General features: G+C 38.2%; 1 protein-coding gene across 1 annotated transcript in view; it reads right to left on the bottom strand.

Annotated features, from left to right (window-relative positions):
* The window catches only part of SLC43A1 (solute carrier family 43 member 1), a 658,072-nt gene extending 656,497 nt beyond the window's left edge, over positions 1-1,575 (bottom strand). The window contains exon 1 of the mRNA XM_044084117.1: positions 1,408-1,575. The gene's annotated coding sequence lies outside the window, so the exon portion shown is untranslated. The remainder of the gene's footprint in view (positions 1-1,407) is intronic.
* Between the last annotated feature and the right edge of the window lie 18,435 nt (positions 1,576-20,010).

The following is a 20,010-nucleotide window of genomic DNA, read 5'->3' as shown; positions in this document are numbered from 1 at the left end:
TACCCTTTGTTTTATCTTTGTTAAGTCTTTATCCTGAAAAGACTTGAAATTGTCTCAGAATGTTCCACAACACTGACATGTCCTTTTCTGGTTCTGTCAGGTCCAAAGTAATATCTGCAAATAAAGTTCACTTTTCTTGGATACCATACCAACTAATTGTCATTATTTCTTGACTATAAACCAAAACCTGTCCTCAGTCAGTTTTAAGTGGCACAGGCTAAAATTCTGATCCAAAATCAGGAGCAGCTGATTGGTACGATTAATATACAAGTCGGTTTTATTTTCTAAACCTCTTGCAATTCCATTCACCATTATACTAGACAAGAAAGGTGCTAAACTCTAACCAACCGTAGCCTGCTACTGCACACTAACTTTCTCTTGTCGGTTCCCCTTTAATGTCCACCCTCAGACATACTGCACATATTTTCTGTACACAGCAGCTGCCATGTGCACAGCTGATAACAGCACACGACATGTTATGGTGATGTCATACAATAGTGAACTAGTATAGAATAAAAACAGTAATTCAGAGAACATGGAAAGGTACATCTCTGTACTTTAAGGACAGTAATATTGTGAATGTTAACTGAAAGACAAATAGTACACGTGTATGTCTCAAAGTACAACTAATAGCACTTGACTGTTATATATGCATAACTCTAACAACACAATTCTATTCTTCACATCATTTGATATTTTTGAGAACCAGGACCCTAACTTTGTATTTGTTTACTTTATAGCATTTGATATTTGGGGATAGAGATTGCAAATATGTGTCACATATGGAGAGGAAAATATGGTGGTGTGAAGCCTGCAGAAATTAAGACCAAAACCGTAACTGCCTTCAAACAAGTGTGTGTGTGTGTGTGTGTGTGTGTGTGTGTGTGTGTGTGTGTGTGTGTGTGTGTGTGTGGTTTCCATTTGAATCATAATAATATTGAGTTAAAGTTCAGATGTGTGTTTTTAATTAGCGTTCTCATAAGCATACTAAACTTTACCCTCCTTGCTAATAAATTGGATATGACACAAACCAAGGATAAAAACATGCATTTTCAAAAGAAAGTCATCTTTGACCTCACATTTCTTAACACAAGGCACATAAACATGTCAGATGTTTAAGGAAACAAAGAGTAATACTATACAGACATTTTTCTTGTTCTCTCTCCCTCTCTTTTCATTTTGATAACCTGAATATAGGCTGCAAACAATGCTACTTAACTAAAATTATAAAGTCAGGGCTAAGTTAACGATCCCTGCTGAAAATTTCACTGCCTTTTTTTCAACTTCTTATGAATGCCACGTGTTGGGGGAAGGTATATCTAAACTTCAGTTCATCAAAAAAGCCTGAACCATTCAACTCATGGTAGAACTTTCTCTAATCTGTATCATTACTTAAAGAATTCTTACCTTAGAACAGATTAAAATCCTGTTTCCTGTCCGTTCTGTGAAAGTTAATTGCCAAGTAATTGGCAAGGCTCTGTCAAAATGTATAATGTAGAGTTTTGCCTTACAGCAGCTGTTTGAGAAGTTAGGAGTTGCTGACTTTTTCTAGTTTGCCCTCTCTACTTCAGGAAGTAAGGTACCGCCGAGCTCTAATTTCTTGACTTACTCTATATGGCTAGTTCCACCCCTTCAAGCAAGTGAATGAAACACGTGTGGTGTCCTTAAACATGTCCCTCTTTTTTTTTTTTTTTTTTTTGTCTAAAGCTATCAGTTTACAATTAACAATTGGGGTGGTGGAGATGACGTTTTCAAAAAAGAATGTGCTCTTTTTTTCTCTCACACACACAGATACATACAGTAGAACATAACCTACATGTGTGGTTTGTGTTTACATACATATAAGAAAGAGCAAGAACATCACACGTATGAAACATGAAATAGGAGGCATATAAACATAAACACACACACACACATATATATATATATATATATATATATATATATATATATATATATATATATATATATATATATATACACACTCTATACATGCACACACATATATAGAGCAAGACATTATCTTGACTGCCTCAGTGTTTTTATACATTGTTGCAGTTTCAGTTTATGGTGTTGAAAAGCTATATATTATTGCTGTATACTAATAAACAGCTCTAATATTATGTAGTGATATCTGCCCTCAAGTAAAATGTGTAATCTTCTCAGTTCAATGCTAAATGGAGAGCTATGTTTAATGAACAGTGCTGTCTTTAAATGGCACAGTTCTGACTGTGAAATTAGCAAATATAAGTGGGGGTGGGGTGAAGGGGACTGTGCCCGCCTGCAAAAATATTTAGTTTTTTGCATTTTATATTGCTATTTTTGCCTACTTATGTGTTGAATAACTAACATTAGTATTACCCAAATATATTTTTTTTTCATAAAGGTGGTTTTAAACTTTAAAACTTTAATTTGTGAATTGAAAACACAAAAACACACTGAACGTCCTTTCATCTCTAGGACGTGAATCATCTCTTTCAAATTATATATATGTATATATATCATACATACATACACACAAGTGCGTGCACGCGCATGTGTAGACATGCATAAATACATACGATGTGAGTATTTATGTATTTAGTGTGCCCATTTTGTCTTCTTTTTTCATCATTTTCTCCACAGTTTAATTCCTTCCTAACAGACACTCAATTCTTCACTCAGGAAACAGGAAGAGGTGAACTGTCCATTAATAACAGCAACAAATCTGGAATAGTTTCAATAGTTGTGTTATTTCCTGACAAAGTTGATAGAATAGAATGACTTGTAGTAACATGCTTTATGAACACTAAGTATAACTGCAATATATGACATTGTTCAGTGACTAAAACTATTTGTCAGAAAATTACAAACATTATGACATAGGGAGCAGAATCTAAACTCAAAGTAAGGAATTTTCCTGAAACGCAGACAGTGGACAGGTATGACCACCTCACATTTGTTTAGGATAAGTCCTGCATACTCTTGAAGTAGTTTTTTTCTGGACCACAGATCATTCCGGAAGTCTTTTCTGTGCATCTATCACACTGTCCATTAAAATGTCTCCTCACATTACCCATGAACCATTTAATATGTATTGTCAACTATGATTTTTATTTTCACACATCTCTTCTTTTGAAAGATACCAAACACTTACGAGTGGGTAGATCTGACTGAAGCATTTAAAAGTTATGATTATATTTCTACCCTTGCCTGTATTCTTTAATGGCATACATATTTAGTTCCTGTAATCTAAAATGTAGTCAGGAATGCACCTGGTATTTCATGGCATACATTTCCTAAAAGTAATTTACTTATTTGTTGCAATAAGATATGTAAAAACTAAATTTAAAATGCTATGACATATTTTACAGTTTTATTTTATTAATTTGTATATTTTGTTAAATTTTATTTTCAGAATGCCTGGTTCACTAAATTAGTTTTTTGTAAAGCTGTCATTTTAGGATTTTTTTTCCTGCAACATTCACACGTAGGTTGTTTAGAAATGTACACTGTCAGAGATTATGTCGCAGGATACACATAGGTGCCTATATCCCTGAAACTGGTGTACAAGTTGGGGTACAGTTCTAGAAATCCTGGCTGTCCCCCTGCTGTAGTCTCCTAAATCATCAGTGAACAGGCAAGATAACTCTCTGCACTAACAGTAGCAGGACTTCAGTGATGAGTTCTGGCTGTCGAATCTGACATACCGGAGTATCTGCTTTTATTTCTTGAGGTAAGGGTACGGGTAAGAGACTTGAGTAAGAGCTGGTACAAGTTGGGAAGGGACTCACAAGATGTGTGCTTCGAAGATACATTGGGCTGTGGCACTGTGTTCTTAAGTGCACATATCAGGACATAAACTGAAGTGCTGATCAACATTCTTGCATGCAGGGATTCACGATAACCCATTAATGGCTATTTCAGTACATACTATTACGCTGACTACTTTATCACTGAAAACCATGTTCAATAGTAAACTAACTCCTTTTCTGCAGTGGTAAAGTTCCCTCCATCCTCCATCTTACACATATTAAGTCCACAGTCCTACAGCAACGGGGAAAAGGACTACATGAATGATTGCTGAATGTAGTTTTCACTAATGTTTATAGTAATGGCACTTGCACAAATAGAAGTTGTACAATTGATTGACTCCTTCACGCAGTGCTCTGAAAGGCAGAAGGTTTGATAGGCTGCCTATAATAAATTACAATCCCCAGCAGCCTGGTTCTATCACCTCTGTCCCCCTCAATCCAAAGTGCTGTGTGCACAGAATAGCCAGTTTATCTTCCACAGAGCTGGAAGACCCTCCTATTGGTTCCATCGGAGTAATAGAGGGGTGGTAATGGAGATATGTATAGCTCTGTCCCTGGGGAAATTGTAAGATACAGGGAATTAGGATGGACTACAAGCAGAGAATAAAAAGCAGGGAAACAATCTTGTGCAATATCTTTTCACATGCTGGTTTGCATGAATCTTTTACTCTACCCTAAACCTTCATCCTATCTATATCGTTTTACTTGCAGTTCTCCAGATGGGGTATTGTCAACAGTATCAACAAACAGGTAATACAGCTTCCCATTTTTTGTTTATCCTTCTCCCTCTGGATCACAGCTGTCTCCTCCAGGTCTTCTGACTTGCTTCTCCTTGGTTCCTTTTGAGGACATTCTGAACATCAGCAAATCTCTGTCTTTGTGTTTGATGTTGCCTTGGGTCTTGTGACCAGTGACATCTTTGTGAGTCCATGAGCTGGGAATGTCATCCACCTAGAAGGTAGGTAATCTGACAAGTCCATTGCCTGTTCCCATTAAAAGGTAAATACTAATAAATTTCAATGTCTCTTTGGAACAAAACTAAATGTACAACCGTGTTTGAAATATCAGCAGAAAAAAAGAAGCTAGCCATAGCAGAAGACTCAGCTGTACACAGGGAGGGCTTTCAGAAGCAAAGACCCACATCTGCATTATTGTAGGTGCTCCAACACAAGAGAGTAGACTGGTAGTTTATCTTTTAGATTGGTGACGGACCCTGATGAAAAAACTGGAGGTTCTGAAAAGCAGGCCCTGTGGAAGTAGATTCAGGTTACTTGGAGGTAGGAAAAGAACAGATCCATCTAAGAACCAAGCATTTTAACTTCCACTTCTTGGATAATTTTGATGGCAGGTGGTTTCTCTGAGGTAGCACTAATGGCTTTAAATGGGCATGTTGATGCTCTTGTTTCTGCACACAAGCAGTAAGTCATCGTCAGCAAGACTAATCACAATAAAGTATATTAGAACATGACCAGAAAATACAGTTGTAAGAGAGGGCTCACGGACAATAGACTTTAATTACAGTGACAACAGAGTATTTTTCTTAACGTCTTGGATACCATGCACCAGAACAGGAGGAAAAAAGAGGTTATACAATAAATGAAAAGCAGTAGAAATGTCTTGTAGCTAGTAAAGATTTACATGATAACTTAGGTGGACTTATCAGTGCTCACTTCTTAACAGCCATTACTGATATACTATGCAATATGGGCACTGAAGTTACTGAGGAATGCTGGGAAAAGACATGGCAGGATGAACATCAGCAGATCAGTGATACGAATGCTTCAACATGCAATATCTTAAAGAATCGTAAGACAGAATGAAGAAGCTGCAGATACAGATGCATGCAAAAACACCAGTATGAAAAGACAAATTAGTAACAATGAGCTCGCTTGAAACTTTGAAACATTCAATTTCAGAAAAAAGTGTTTAACAGAAGGTGATAACAACATATCCAGCACTGAGGGGTTTTGGCAAAAAAAAAGGCAGATTAGTGTACAGTAGCTGATATAAACCAAAGAATCTATGTGTTTTACAAGGAAATTGAAAGAAGTGACCAGTGTAAAGAGATAGAAACTAAAAGTCAAATTATGGGGGCATATAAAGGAAATAAAACACAGGGACTAGGAAAAGAAATGCAACCAGGCACTGTGCAGTGAGAGGGCAATGAACAGCAAGGAAAACGAAGCAGCCAGCCTCTGATGCAAGTACTGAAAATAACTTAGAGGCACATCTGGTATAAAGTGAATATGGCCTTTTGTATGGAGTCAAATGGAACAATGTCCTCTAACTTAAAGGTGGCACACAAGAAGAGTGGCCACACATGAAGTACTATTTGGGGGATAAATCAATACAAATGAAATGGAGAATGTTAGGGTCTATGCACATGTGCATGTGTTTCTTAGACAATGTTGCCACACAGAACTGATGGCATGCATACTCTGAAGATGACCCATAATAGTTCAGAGCCTTTGAACTATAATGGGTTCAACAGAATCCAGTCTGTAAACCGCAATGGCTATCCTGTTTATTCAAGTCAACCCACTTAAAGAGGTTATTTGGATGACTTAACTTTTCTGTTATAAAAATTTATGTTTCATTTTATTTATTTAATCTTGTTTAAACAAGACTCCTGGCACTTCAAGAATACTAAGTATATATACAAAACCAAAGAAAGATGTAAGAAGCAAATGGCAGTAAGCTTTAAAACACGAATAGTGAACTATTAAAATGTGAATTAGGATTTTATTTCTTGTATGGAAAGCATAACTTAATTTTGAAATGGATAAAGCATTTCTGTTATTGCAGGAAACAGAATGGAGGTCATTTACTTTGAGAGTACATGAATGAGAAGTAAACAAATTAAATGTAGAAATGTAAATATACCTGTATTTGGTAGGTAATAAGTGCATGTGTTGCAGAAGATAAACAAGCACAGGTGCTGTTCTTATCTAAAAAGAGCTTAGGGTGCAGCCCTAATACCCAAAAGGATTAGTAAGGAGGACTGTAACAGACACTTTGTAAGCACTAATGGCCCAAGAAATTATAACCCCGTGTTTTAAAAAGGAAGCGGAACAGAAACTTACCTGGCTAGAGGGCAGGATTCTCTCAGCAGAGCAGTTTGACTGAGTCTGACCCAGCAGAACATTTACCTAACCAGGAAGAGAAGAGAAGAGGACTATAATAGGTAAGAGAGGAGCAGAGCTGATACCATAATTAGAGAGGGAAGAGGATGAGGAAAGAAAGACTGCTACAAAGTGTATCAATATATCACTGTTGCAAATAAAAGAGCCCTGCAGTATAATAGGAGTATGGAATCCCTTGAAGAGCAAGGCATATAAGCCATCTTCCTAGGCTACTGGATAGACTGCAATAAAGTTAATCCAAAGAAATAAGATGTCTATAAATTCCTCCATCCAGTGCAAACATATACAAGGCTGGCAAGTGTGTCTTGGTTGATTTCTTGCAAAAAAGTGTAATAATATATATGCAGGGCTCCAGTACAGGATTCATTCCTTTCTTTGTAATAATTATTGCTAGTTTATCAACTGTGCTAGATGAATTCTGGCCCCCAAAAGGCAAACTGATTATGTTTAAGCTTTGGTCACTAATGGATAGAATGCTACAGCTGACTGCCTGCAGGAAAAGCATGCATGCAGCTCAACTAACCACTGGATACTGTAACAGTACAGAATATGAGGTGGAGGTTAGCAGAACTAATAACATGTTCAACATGTTAGCTGTCAGATGTCTGTAGTCTGAATATGGCTGGCTGAAAAAAAAACATATAACTTTACCTATCTTATTTGCAAAGTCTATGAAAATGAATATTGCAGTGTTCACACAGAAGAGTTCACTTACATTAGTACATGAGAGAAAGAATTGAAAGTGATGAATGTCAAATTGCAAGCACCATCAGTGAAACTTAGGGAGAGATGAGGTAGTTAACAGTATTATGAACAAGAAGAGACATCTAGGAAAATAGTAACATTTTGTCTGAAGAACAGGCTGGCTGATAGGGGAGTGAGAAACACATTAAGAAGGAGAATGGATGAAAGCTAACTGAAGACATAAGACAGTAGAAATGAAACATTAAAACATTGTACAGTAATCCATGTAGCAAGACACATAAAACAAAGTTTGTGGAAAACAGAATGGAATTCCAGTAAATGAGAGATGTTACCATGGATTAATCTGGCAAAATATGAGGATGAATAATATACTATACTGTAAGCCTAACAGGTAAGAAATATGATAACATGTAAAATATAGGCCACAGGAACAGATGACCTCAAAAATGAATTGTGTTGGAAGTTTGCAGACAAATTCAGTCCATTGCTGATCAAGGCACTTAAAATGTTGAGGAAAGCAGATGAAGATTTATGAAATTATGGGAAAGAGGGTTTAATTAATACAATACTGAAATAGAGAAAGGAGCTATAAATTTGTGCTGCATGCATACCTGCTGTCTTCTCAATAAGGAGCGTGTGAGTGTATGAGTGTGTTTTCTTCTCACCAAACCTACTAAAAAATAACTGTCAAAATCACACCTTAATAAAATTAACTACAACTGGAAGCCAAAGTGGTGATACATGGAGATACAAATAGATATAAGCCCCACTGTTCATCCTTACTAATACGTGCTGACACTAACACAGCCCCTAATCAGAAACCTACACCTTACCTTAGAAAACCACTTTCCATAACACTACTGCTATTTAGACAAAGTGTGCCTGATTTTGGTGGTAGGGTTTTGTTGACTGATCAGATAAGGAAACTGTATGGTTTCAGACATACACATACACACACACACACACACACACACACATATATATATATATATATATATATATAGAGAGAGAGAGAGAGAGGGAGAGAGAGAGAGAGTGAGCTAGAGAGAGATATTTACACATGCGCGCGCGCACACACACACACACACACACACACACACACACATATATATATATGTATATATATATATGTATATATATATATATATATATATATATATATATATATAGAGAGAGAGAGAGAGAGAGAGAGAGAGTGAGCTAGAGAGAGATATTTACACACACACACACACACACACACACACACACACACACACACACACACACACACACACACACACACATTGTGTCTCCAATATTTTGGATTTCCAGACTTTAAAAGACTGTCCCATGGAAGCAGGGAAAAGATAATACCAACTGAGGAGTATTATAACTTGTATCCAGCATAGCAAGAGGCATATAAACTGATTTTGAAAGGTTGTCTTTTGTTTTTCTCTTGTTGTCCTTTTGAAACTTGGGGCCATATTCAATAAAGCCTACAATGAGTGTACACTAAGTGTACATCGTTCTTAGTGAGCAGACAACACAGACATAACACACACCTTCTTCCTCCTAATTTAGTTTTCCTACTGATATTCTTGCAGCTTTAAATATTGACAGGGATTCATAAAGGTTACCATAAAGTGTACACTTAAACTAATCTTTTTGAGTGACTAGAAAGTACAAAAAAAGTGATAAGAATTTTATTGAATACATATCGTGTGCACTTAGTGTAGGCTTTATTGAATCTGGCCCTTGTTCTTAGTGAAAATACTGAGAAATGTGAAATCATTACATAAAACTTTAGTAAGACTGAAGATTAAGAATTCTTATTCTTTTGGCTCTTCCTGTTTAGGATCACCACAGCGGATCATCTGTTTCCATTTCTTCCTGTCCTCTGCATCTTGCTCTGTCACACCAACCACCTGCATGTCCTCTCTCACCACATCCATAAACCTCATCTTAGGCCTTCCTCTTTTCCTCTTACCTGGCAGCTTCATCCTTAGCATCTTTTCCCAATATATCCAGCATCCCTCCTCAGAACATGTCCAAACCAATGCAATCTTGCCTCTCTGGCTTTGTCTTCAAACTGTCCAACCTGAGCTGACCCTCTAATATACTGATTTCTAATCCTGTCCATCCTCGTCACACCCAGTGCAAATCCTAACATCTTTAACTTTGCCACCTCCAGCTCTGACTCCTGTCTTTTCCTCAGTGCCACTGTCTCCAACCCTTATAACATAGTTGGTGTTACTACCATCTTGTAGACCTTCCCCTTCACTCTTACTGGTACCTGTCTGTCACAAATCACTCCTGACACTCTTCTCCACCCACTCCACTTTGCCTGTACTCTCTACTTCACCTCCCTTCCACAGTCACTATTACTCTGAACTGGTGATCCCAAGTATTTAAATTCATCCACCTTTGCCAACTCTACTGCCTGCATCCTCACCATTCCTCTAGCCTCCCTCTCATTCACACACATATATTCTGTCTTAGCCCTGCCGACCTTCATTCCTCTCCTCTCTAGAGCATATCTCCACCTCTCCAGGGCCTCCTCAACCTGTTCCCTACTCTCATTGCAGATCACAATATCATCCATAAACATCATAGCCCATGTGAACTCCTGTCTGATCTGTCAAGCTGTCCATCACCATTGCAAATAAGAAAAGGCTCAGAGCTGATCCTTGATGTAATCCCACCTCCATCTTAAATGCATCTGTCACTCTTAATGAAGACCTCACCACTGTCGCACTACCTTCATACATATCCTGTACCACTCTTACATACATCTCTGCCTCTCCCGACTTCCTCATGCAATACCACAACTCCTCTCTGGGCACCCTGTCATATGGTTTCTCTAAGTCCACAAAGACACAGTGCAACTCCTTCTGACCTTCTCTATACTTTTTCATCAACACCCTCAGAGCAAATATTGCTTCTGTAGTGCTCTTTCCTAGCATGAAACCATACTGCTGATCACTAATCATCACCTACCTTCTTAACCTAGCTTCCACTACTCTTTCCCACAATCTCAAAAGACTGAAGATTAAGTTAATACGTTGAAGGGCATCACAAAAGGACTGCCCCCTTTCACCTACATTACTTGCCTTACATATGAAATCAATGACGAAAATTGGCAAATCCTATTTCTTAATGAAACATTTGATGGGGGAGTTGAAGAGCAATTAATCTCATATGTGGACAACATTATGGTTTATATGCGGCATCAAATCCAGACTTTATTGAAGCTGAAGAGACTTTGAAACAAACGTGGCATATAGTAAGGTTTATTGTGTACAAAAGGTAAAATCAAGTTAAACCAGTTCAAGGGGAATAAAAAGATGTGAAAATCACAAAGATGGTGTAAAAGAAAATGGGGTGGAATGTACATTAATACTCTTTCTGATAAAGATAGCAGTACAGAATTTCACTTTATTCTAATAATGCCCCTTTTTTCTAAAAATCTTTGTGAAACATAAGCCGTTCTTTAAGATTGTAGCATAAATGGTTCTAAATGAATGACAGCAAAACATGCATTTCCAATGTAAGTAGGAACTTTTAGTTCAATAGAAACATGCTTCTCCATACAAAAGAGTGCAGGTTGCCTAAGTAAATGCAGATTTATGTTTCATGGGATTCGGTTAAGAGATATGATCCCAGCAACACAGGGTCCTAAAAGAGATTGAGAATTAATCAGAGATAGGAATTGATAGACATGATACTACCCAGGTAGAGTCCTAACAGAGACAAGATCAGACAGATGCATAAAGATGAAAAATACAAATCATATCTTTAGTGTGAAAAACCAACTACATCAGCATGACTATGCTTCTTAAATGCTTGTGTGCAGAAATTTACTCTCAGATACCCCATGTTGTTTGGAAATAACTAAACAAAGCAAAATGTTGATTCTGGGGAATGCTAGACTATAGGATTCATAAGAAAAATCTAGCAAGGCTAGACTTTCCACTGTGTGATACCTTAAACCTCTTGTATTAGAGGCAACATGGGAAATATGCAAATGAACCTTTAAGGACATCAGGTGTTTCAACTATATGGCAATTCTGAATATCCATAACTTTTATTTTAAGTCTATTAATGGACAACTTCAAGCCAGTATAAAGCCAAACCCCACTAGCTGTGGACATGCATGTTTCAGCCTTCTTATGGCATCATCATCACAGCATAAGTGGAATGTCCTTAAAGTGTCATTTGCATATATCCCATGTTGCCTCTAATAAGGTATCACACAGTGGAAAGTCTAGCCTTGCTAGATTTTTCTATTGTTTTTTACTGACTGATTTTTCTGTGTGACCTTTCTACTCATTTTTTTAGACTATAGGATTCATGGAAACTCCAAAGTCCAAACCATGAAGTGCCAGAAGGAAGGATTAAGCCTGCCAAAATATATACAATATTATTTCTGTGTTCTATTGAGATATTAATCAGACCACATTGTAGAAAGGCAGTAGAAAAAAAAATCAAGACCAAATCGAAAAATGAAAGCATAGTTTGAAGAATTATAGAAAGAGTTTCTAAAAATCAAGGTATGAATTAACAGATTACAAAAAATGCTTAATTACTGGTGAACACTGAAGAGATAATTAGGTGTATGGAACAGGACGTAGAAGTTGACAATACATATGAGGGCCTTCCTCCTGTGGAGTCGGAGACATTGGATTTTAAATAGATCGGTAAAAAGGTCTGAATAAACAATCATAATTTACAACAAAGAATGACATGAAGAGATGCCAACATGTTAGCAATCAAGTTTTTGTCCTTACAATGCTGCTATTTACTCAGATTTTACAAGCACTCCATTTCTGGTGCCAGAGGACTGGCTGGGGTGACTGAATCAATCACTTGATGGTCTGCTGTCCAACTTGAAGATATCCTAGTGCAAGCCAACTCATTTACAGTGAATGGGGTAAGAGCATTCACATCAGCTCTTCATTTCGCATTATGTGCCAATTATGCTTGATGCACTGGAGACCAATATAAAGAAGCCATCGTAAGGCTTCTGCAAGATGCCTTTATATACGTAGGCACAAATCATGATGTCTAGGAAAGGTTAACTTTCCCTTGTAGTCTCTGCTCTCATGCCCTTTGTACCAATTGTCTTTCCTAAGCTATTATAGGCACTAATAATTTATGTTATGACCAGACAAGTGGCATTGGGATACCAGGGTTGGCAATAGTGAGGGTGTGCATGGGACCACTATTGGTTGATTTTAGAGGCTGTAGCAGGAGTTGTTTGTTACTGCTTAATACAGGTAAAGAGTGTGGTGGGCTTAGTAAGAAAAGCTGGTAATATAAAGCACACAGTCCTTCATCCTAGTAGAACAGAAAGCTTGGGAAATGCTTGTACTTCCACACTGTCTAGATGAAGTGTTGCTGTCATCTGAAGTGAGGGAAGGTAATACACAGCTAATAGTTCTATGGTAGGAGACTGAACATGTCCCTGAATGCAGTGTCACTTGCAAAATATTCACACAAACAAATGGTTTCAAGCATTAAAATCACAACATAATAAAACATTTAATAGAACATAGTAAAATAAAACTATTGTGTCCGTATGTATGTGTATATGTAAGCACACACAGATGTATGTAAATTATAGCATATTTTATAGCACAAAATAATTTTTTAAACTGTATGTCATGGTTGTGCTCTTCACCAAAGTTACTTCATTCATTTAACATGCATTTCAAACAAGTAAAATTCATTAAACACTTTGCTTTTGGTCTTCACACCATTGTCTCAGTACTACACATGATAGCTACACTAAATAAAGCAATGAAAAATGCCTCTACTTTGTGGGAACATTACTTTCAATCTTTTTGGTAAAAACATCAGGTATAATACAGGGAGAGCAGAAACAGGTGGAGATCTTGGAAGGTCTGACTCATATTATCATGTCAACTGACACTTTTCTGCTTTCTTAACTGTGAAACTTTTAGTGAACACAAAGAAATGAATGGGAAGGAACAGGCTGGTTAACCTGGAGTGAAGGAATTAAAGAGGACCACAATCAAGCTTTATTAATATTCCTCAGGGCTGCAAAATATTTTGCATACATGCAATTATTACCAGAATTTATAGAAATGCACTGCACTTCTGTACAAGGCTCGCACATGTACGTAGTACTATATGGCAACAAAGGGAACAATTAACTAAACCAAGTCAAGCAGCAGTTTCATGCAGCGAGCTGTGCTCTGGGGTACATTGATGAACAATATAGCAACTATGCAAGTGGGTACATCTGTGCAATGAACTCATAACACAGAAGTGCAAAACAGTACCACAGACTGGCTTCTTACAGCATTTGTGGACATGGTGAAAATCAAAAACATGAAATGCATGGCCCAATACCTCTCAAAAATAAACCAGTATATGCACTGACTGGGCTGGGTTGGTTTTGCTTCCCTCATCAGGATTGTACAAAGAGCTACAGAATATTTTATAGCCATATGGAGCTTGCAGCTGCAGTGTTAGGTGCCCATATAAGTGGATGCCATATCATGCATTTTTCTGAAGGATATGAAGTCTGAAACTCAAATATATGATATTATTTATTGACTTTAATCTTTAGAGCATCATGGTGATTTGTCAAACAAATACATTTTTCATGAGGAACAGAACAAACATATGAGGCAAAAACCTGGACATTCTGCGAAAATCTGTACAGTTGAGAGGTATGAAAAGTGGAGGAAAGGGGTGTATAGGAAAGTAGGAAAAAGGTGGGGGTCAGCAAGCAGAGGGATATACACATGACAGCAGTGAGGTAGGAAAACACTTTTTTTGTTGAGAGGACCACATTTTTGTTTTATATACACAGAAGGGAGGAGGGGGAGGATAAAGGGAAAGCAGGGTAGGAAAGGTAGTAGGACAGTTTACAGAGACAGAAACACACACACAGAACAGAATAGACAAATGGGTGGGTGTGCATACACTAGGATGTGGATATAAAAAATGGAGGCAAATGGAAGGAAGACAAGTGGTGTGAGGAATGTTGAAGAATGCACAAGGTATTGAGCATGACACTAGAAGAAAGGGGCGCACAAGACTGGGGATAGGTACGGTACAAGCAGCAGCATGTCATCTGTGGCTCCTGTCCACACAGACATTACTGCAGTATACCACGGTACAAGCAGCAGCATGTCATCTGTGGCTCCTGTCCACACAGACATTACTGCAGTATACCACTAGCTGATGGATGACATTTGGTAGTGATATGGGTCACACCCTCAGTGAGTGGTAAAGTCTGGCTGGATGAGCAAACTGCTATCCCTTCATGAGGATCTCCATCTATTCCATACCCCCGTGCAGTGCTGTCTCTACAGCAGCCTCTGTCTACTTCAGCTGCTTAGTCATGTCAGGCAATGGTGCCAGGACTATCTCCCGTCAGTGAGGCACACCCCGCCTCAATACTCTGATGCTCCACAGCCTCATAAAGGGCAGGCAGTGACTGAGATGTCAGCTGAGCAAATGCATCTTCCAGACCTGCAATTAGGAGACATAAATGGAAGTCTGTCATAAATGAATCTGTCCTGACAACGGACAGAATACATTTAAAACACAGAACAGCAGTTCTAAGTAGAACTACTGTGTCTTCTCCAGCCTCCTTCAGTAGGAGACATGATTATGCCCATATGCTTTCCAAGCTGAAGCAGAACGTGTACAAACTGTGACAAGTGTAAGGTAAGACACTTGAACAGTTCAGTACATGTATCCCATTAGGTCTGTGACATGTTAATATTCTTACACAGAAAATGGAATAGTCACATATGAGGAACACTAGGTTATGTGCAGGCACCATGACACAGTACAGCGTAACCCCACTCCATAACAGGTCCCTGCAGAAACCCATACTAATTGCAGCTGGCATATATCAATAAATGCCACCTCTTCCACATGACATTGAAAATACACCCAGTAGCCTACACATAATTCCTAAGCTGATCTTGCAGATATCTGCCAGTTGCAAGAACAGGCCCAAACAGAACACTGTAGAAGGACAACATTATGTGCTAACTATATAATTCAGGGCAATGCTGCTACCTGCCCATCGAGATCATTAAATATGCTGCACAGCAGGTCATCATATCAATGCCTCCACTGTTTTTCTGTCCTGGAAATGACCATGGTTGAGGCCAGCATCTCAGCCAAGTCATATCAGGCATCAAACATTTTAAAGGTGCCATCATAGGGGCCCACTAGCTGCTTCTTGGACCGGACCACAAAGGGAATAGAGCATAATCTTATGCTCCTTTGTCCATTAGATACTAGGAGAAGTTGCCACACTTTTACAAATCTCCTCTGAAAATGGTGTCACTTTTATGAGAAACAAAATGGTAGCCTGTGAATCACAAGTGAAAAAGAATATAAACTAAAACTTTACCACAAGCAAATATTGGCATACAGTTTAACGTTTAGCTCTTTCATTCAAACAATATTCAAGGATATCATCAGAACAAAACAAATACAAAAGGCACATATTTTAAATACTAAAAACACATCACATGATGAATCACATGACCAAAATCACAATATAAAAAAAGAAATTAATATACATGGAAAATGACTAAAACCATAATAAAAGTACACATGGTTAAGTTCCATTATATGCATTTCTTATCAAGCTTTTAGTTATTTTGCATGCATATTATATTGGTATGTGCATGTACATTAATTACATAATTGCCCTTGAGAACTGTTTGAAAGTGTAACAGTTCATCAGAGCAGTGGATGGCTCATGTTGTGCCCAGTGCCTGTTCCCAGTATAGCGACCCACCACTTAGCTCTTCAAGTGAAAAGCCAAAAAAAAAAAAGACTTTGACTTTTACTACAGAAAGCTGATTGGTACTCTTGAAGAGCAAAAAAAAAAAAAAAAAGACTCTGGCTTTTATGTAGAAAGGTGATTGGTCAGCTTCCTATTGCTATATACATACCCTAAGTGAAGAGGAAAATAAAAAACTTTTTTAAAACAACAACAAGCCTATTAATAGTTTGCTTCATTTTAATGCACACAAAGGGCTGGAGTGCCTTTCTGCACAGGCATTCATAAATGCCCCCTGACACATTGTGCTTGGAACACCTGCCCCCTTCAACCCTACCCCAACTAGACTTCTGTAGTTCATTTGCACTTGGTTTGAGAGGTGCTTCTTTTTCCTTTCAGCCTGTGAATTGTGCTCACAATATACTTTCTAAATCACAGGTAACACAACATGAATCTGAAAAGTTGTGCAATGCAAGTAGTCATGCAGGTCACTAGAATAACCTAGCAGCCACAATTTTTCAGGGGTGAGTGCTTTAAACCACCGGTGTGTGGCTGCAAAGTAAAGTGATTCATTGACATTTATGAATATTGGACTAATTTATAAATATGCTACACAAACCAGTAAAAAAATGCATACTTTAGAGACATGCCACCATTTTGTATGCTAAGTTGTGCAGACTTAGGAAGTGATACTGAATATCTGACTGTTAGGAGCAATACACATTTTTTTCTGGACCTTTAGGCAGCTCAGAAAAGGTACACAGTGCACTTAGTGTGTAGTAAGTTATATATTTATAACTTCCTAAGGATTTGCTACCTGGGACAGGAATTCACATTGCAAAAGGCTAGCTATATGAATATGTCTACATATGTATATTGTATGCAGAGTGTACTGGCCAAAGGGTAGCCATGATGTCAGGACAGCCTGTGCTGAATGTGCCTGTCACTACTTGTGGTGAGTGAGTGAGTGGCCTGGACAGGCTTTATGGTAGCCTATGGTTATGGTGGCTTACGGTTGTGAGTATGCCAGGCTTATTATGCCTATACATGTGCATCCCCCCATAGAAGGGTAAGGCCAGATCACCGACCTTTCACAAGATGCCCCCTACTGTAGGCAGCAGAGACTGCTGCTTTCTGCTGTACATACTCAATGGTACTAACAAAGTGGTAGAATGTTGTGGGGAATACATTCATACCAGTTTATGGCATGGATCTGCTGTATGTATTTATATATATATATATATATATATATATATATATATATATATATATATATATATATATATATATATATATATATATATATATATATATATATATATATATATATATATTTTTTAATATATATATGCTCCTAACGGGAATCAGCTGAAAGAAGACGATGATATATATATATATATATATCCGTCTGTTGTATGATATACTTCCACAGCTGCTCCTTTCAGTATAGTGTGGTATAACTAGACTATCTCTTTGCCTGTAGCTGTCATCCAAACAGTCCTGTTAGTATACATTCTATAGTTTTTGTGCCATGTGTTTCCAGGTGTCTGCATGTTAAGAGGACAAAGTGGACAGCATGGGCTGGACAATCTCTAGCTTGCTGAAAATTGTGTTGCCACAAATACTCAAGACACATAGAATCGTAGAATGTACAAAGCAACTGGGCCATGTGTGCATTTATGGCTTCTCATTACCCACAGATTCAACTTTCCTCATGGACAGTGCCTGTTGTAGAGATGGTGTGCTGGCCAACCTTCATTGGACTAGTGGTGTCACACAGTGGTCCATGACATAAATGTTATGGTGACCACAATTCCACACCATAGCAATGCCATAAGTGTGGCACCTGAGAGCAGCACACTGATAGAACCGGAGGGATTTTTGGTGTCCCTTTGGGACAACGGTTTTGGGATCAATCCTGGAGGAGTCATCATCAGCATGAAGGTGGACCCATCCACATACATGTATGATGCACCAGGTCAGTATCCCATTCAGCATATTTTGTCTAATTGCACTGCACATAGAGACTGTAGATTGACCACAGTGTATTTTGTCTATGTTTTGTTATGGGTACAACTGGTATTTAGCAACTTCGGGATGGCACTAGAGGTAGTTTGGTATTATATGTAACATCTTGCTCGGACACCCTTGGCATGCCACAGGGATATATGTTTAGTGCAGGTACTCACATTCAGTCTGATGTGTCTTTAGCTTCATATTCTCATGGCAGAGCACTATTACAATGACACCTGTAGAACATGGGGCAGGACAACAGGTTGATGTTGGCATCCGTGAAAGGATTAAAGCTGATAATGAGACACAAACACTCGATTCACAATGGCACTGTCTGCATCCTGGGTGGACATTCTTCTATGGAAAAGGGTGAAGGTATAGCCTCCTCCACAGATGAACATGAAAGTGTAAAGTCTGAGTGCTCACTGTTTTCAAGTGGAAGAGAGAGCCCCATGCCTTTTGAGCACCAATGTCCCCCACTGCCACAATTCTGGCAGAAGATTAGTGCACTGCTTGTGCTGTGGGTTTACTTACCACTGCGTAGCCAAGCAGATGTCTGGTGCCATCACATGTCACAGTTGCTTCTGGCATATTGGTACTTGGGATCAGTCAGCAGATGTGCAGGACTATCACCCAGACTAGAGATGTACCGAATAGTGACTTTTACTGTTTGGCCGAATACGAATATTCCTCTGTGCCAAGTGTCCGAATATGAATACAATTAGTGTACTAGTGTGAACTGGTATGACCTAACTAAACTGAACTGAACAGCGAAGTGCATTAGTAAACTATTTATTGCGCGATACAACCAAGAACATAACATGTTCACTGCTGAAAAAAATTAAAAATCATCTGAATAACTTATGCATTCTATTATTTATTTAGCTGTTAGGCAGTTCTCAAAAGTTAGTAAGTTGCTGAACTTTATTCATTACTCTTAGTGTTAATTTAACTACTAATGCTAAATGCTAATACAACAGGACTACAGTTGTATGTTCCACTTCAGGAGCACCAACTGTTCAGCATGGCTGGGCAGGAGATTAGATCGCTTGGCACTACAGACATTGTTTACTATGCTGAACAGTCTCTCACTTGCCACGCTTGGTGGGGCACCAAGATAAATTCTTGCAGCTGCAGACAGCAAAGGAAGTTTATCACGATTAGATTACCATCAGGAAACTGGGTCTTCACTTCGTTTAATACAGCCCTCATTGACATAAATTGCAAACTGCTGTACAAATGGCTCAGGAGTACACTGCTTGGCATTAGATGAATCATACAAACAGTCCCAGTACGACCAAATTCCATCCACCGTTTTCATTTTTTTTTTTTTTTTGCAGTCTGTGTTGGTTGTTCTTCATTCACATTGCTATTAGAACCTGCTGCCTGCACAGTTTGCGCTGGTGTCATTGTCTCCACAGCCTGGTATGTGAAGTGTTTTGTTTAAGCAGTTTCAATCTTTGTTTCAAAGCACTGTAATCTGAATCACAGGTCCAAAACAGTTGAAACAATATACAGAGGATTTTTATGTGCACTACTGAAACATTCTTCAAGAGACTTTAATAGTTCTTTCACCATTTGCTTGATGTCAGCA

This window comes from Protopterus annectens, chromosome 9.part0, assembly GCF_019279795.1.
Source record: "Protopterus annectens isolate FY-2018-M chromosome 9.part0, PAN1.0, whole genome shotgun sequence".
In the NCBI taxonomy this organism is placed as follows: Eukaryota; Metazoa; Chordata; order Ceratodontiformes; family Protopteridae; genus Protopterus; species Protopterus annectens.
Note: the sequence above shows the minus strand (reverse complement) of the source record. Positions and strands in the feature narration are given on the sequence as shown.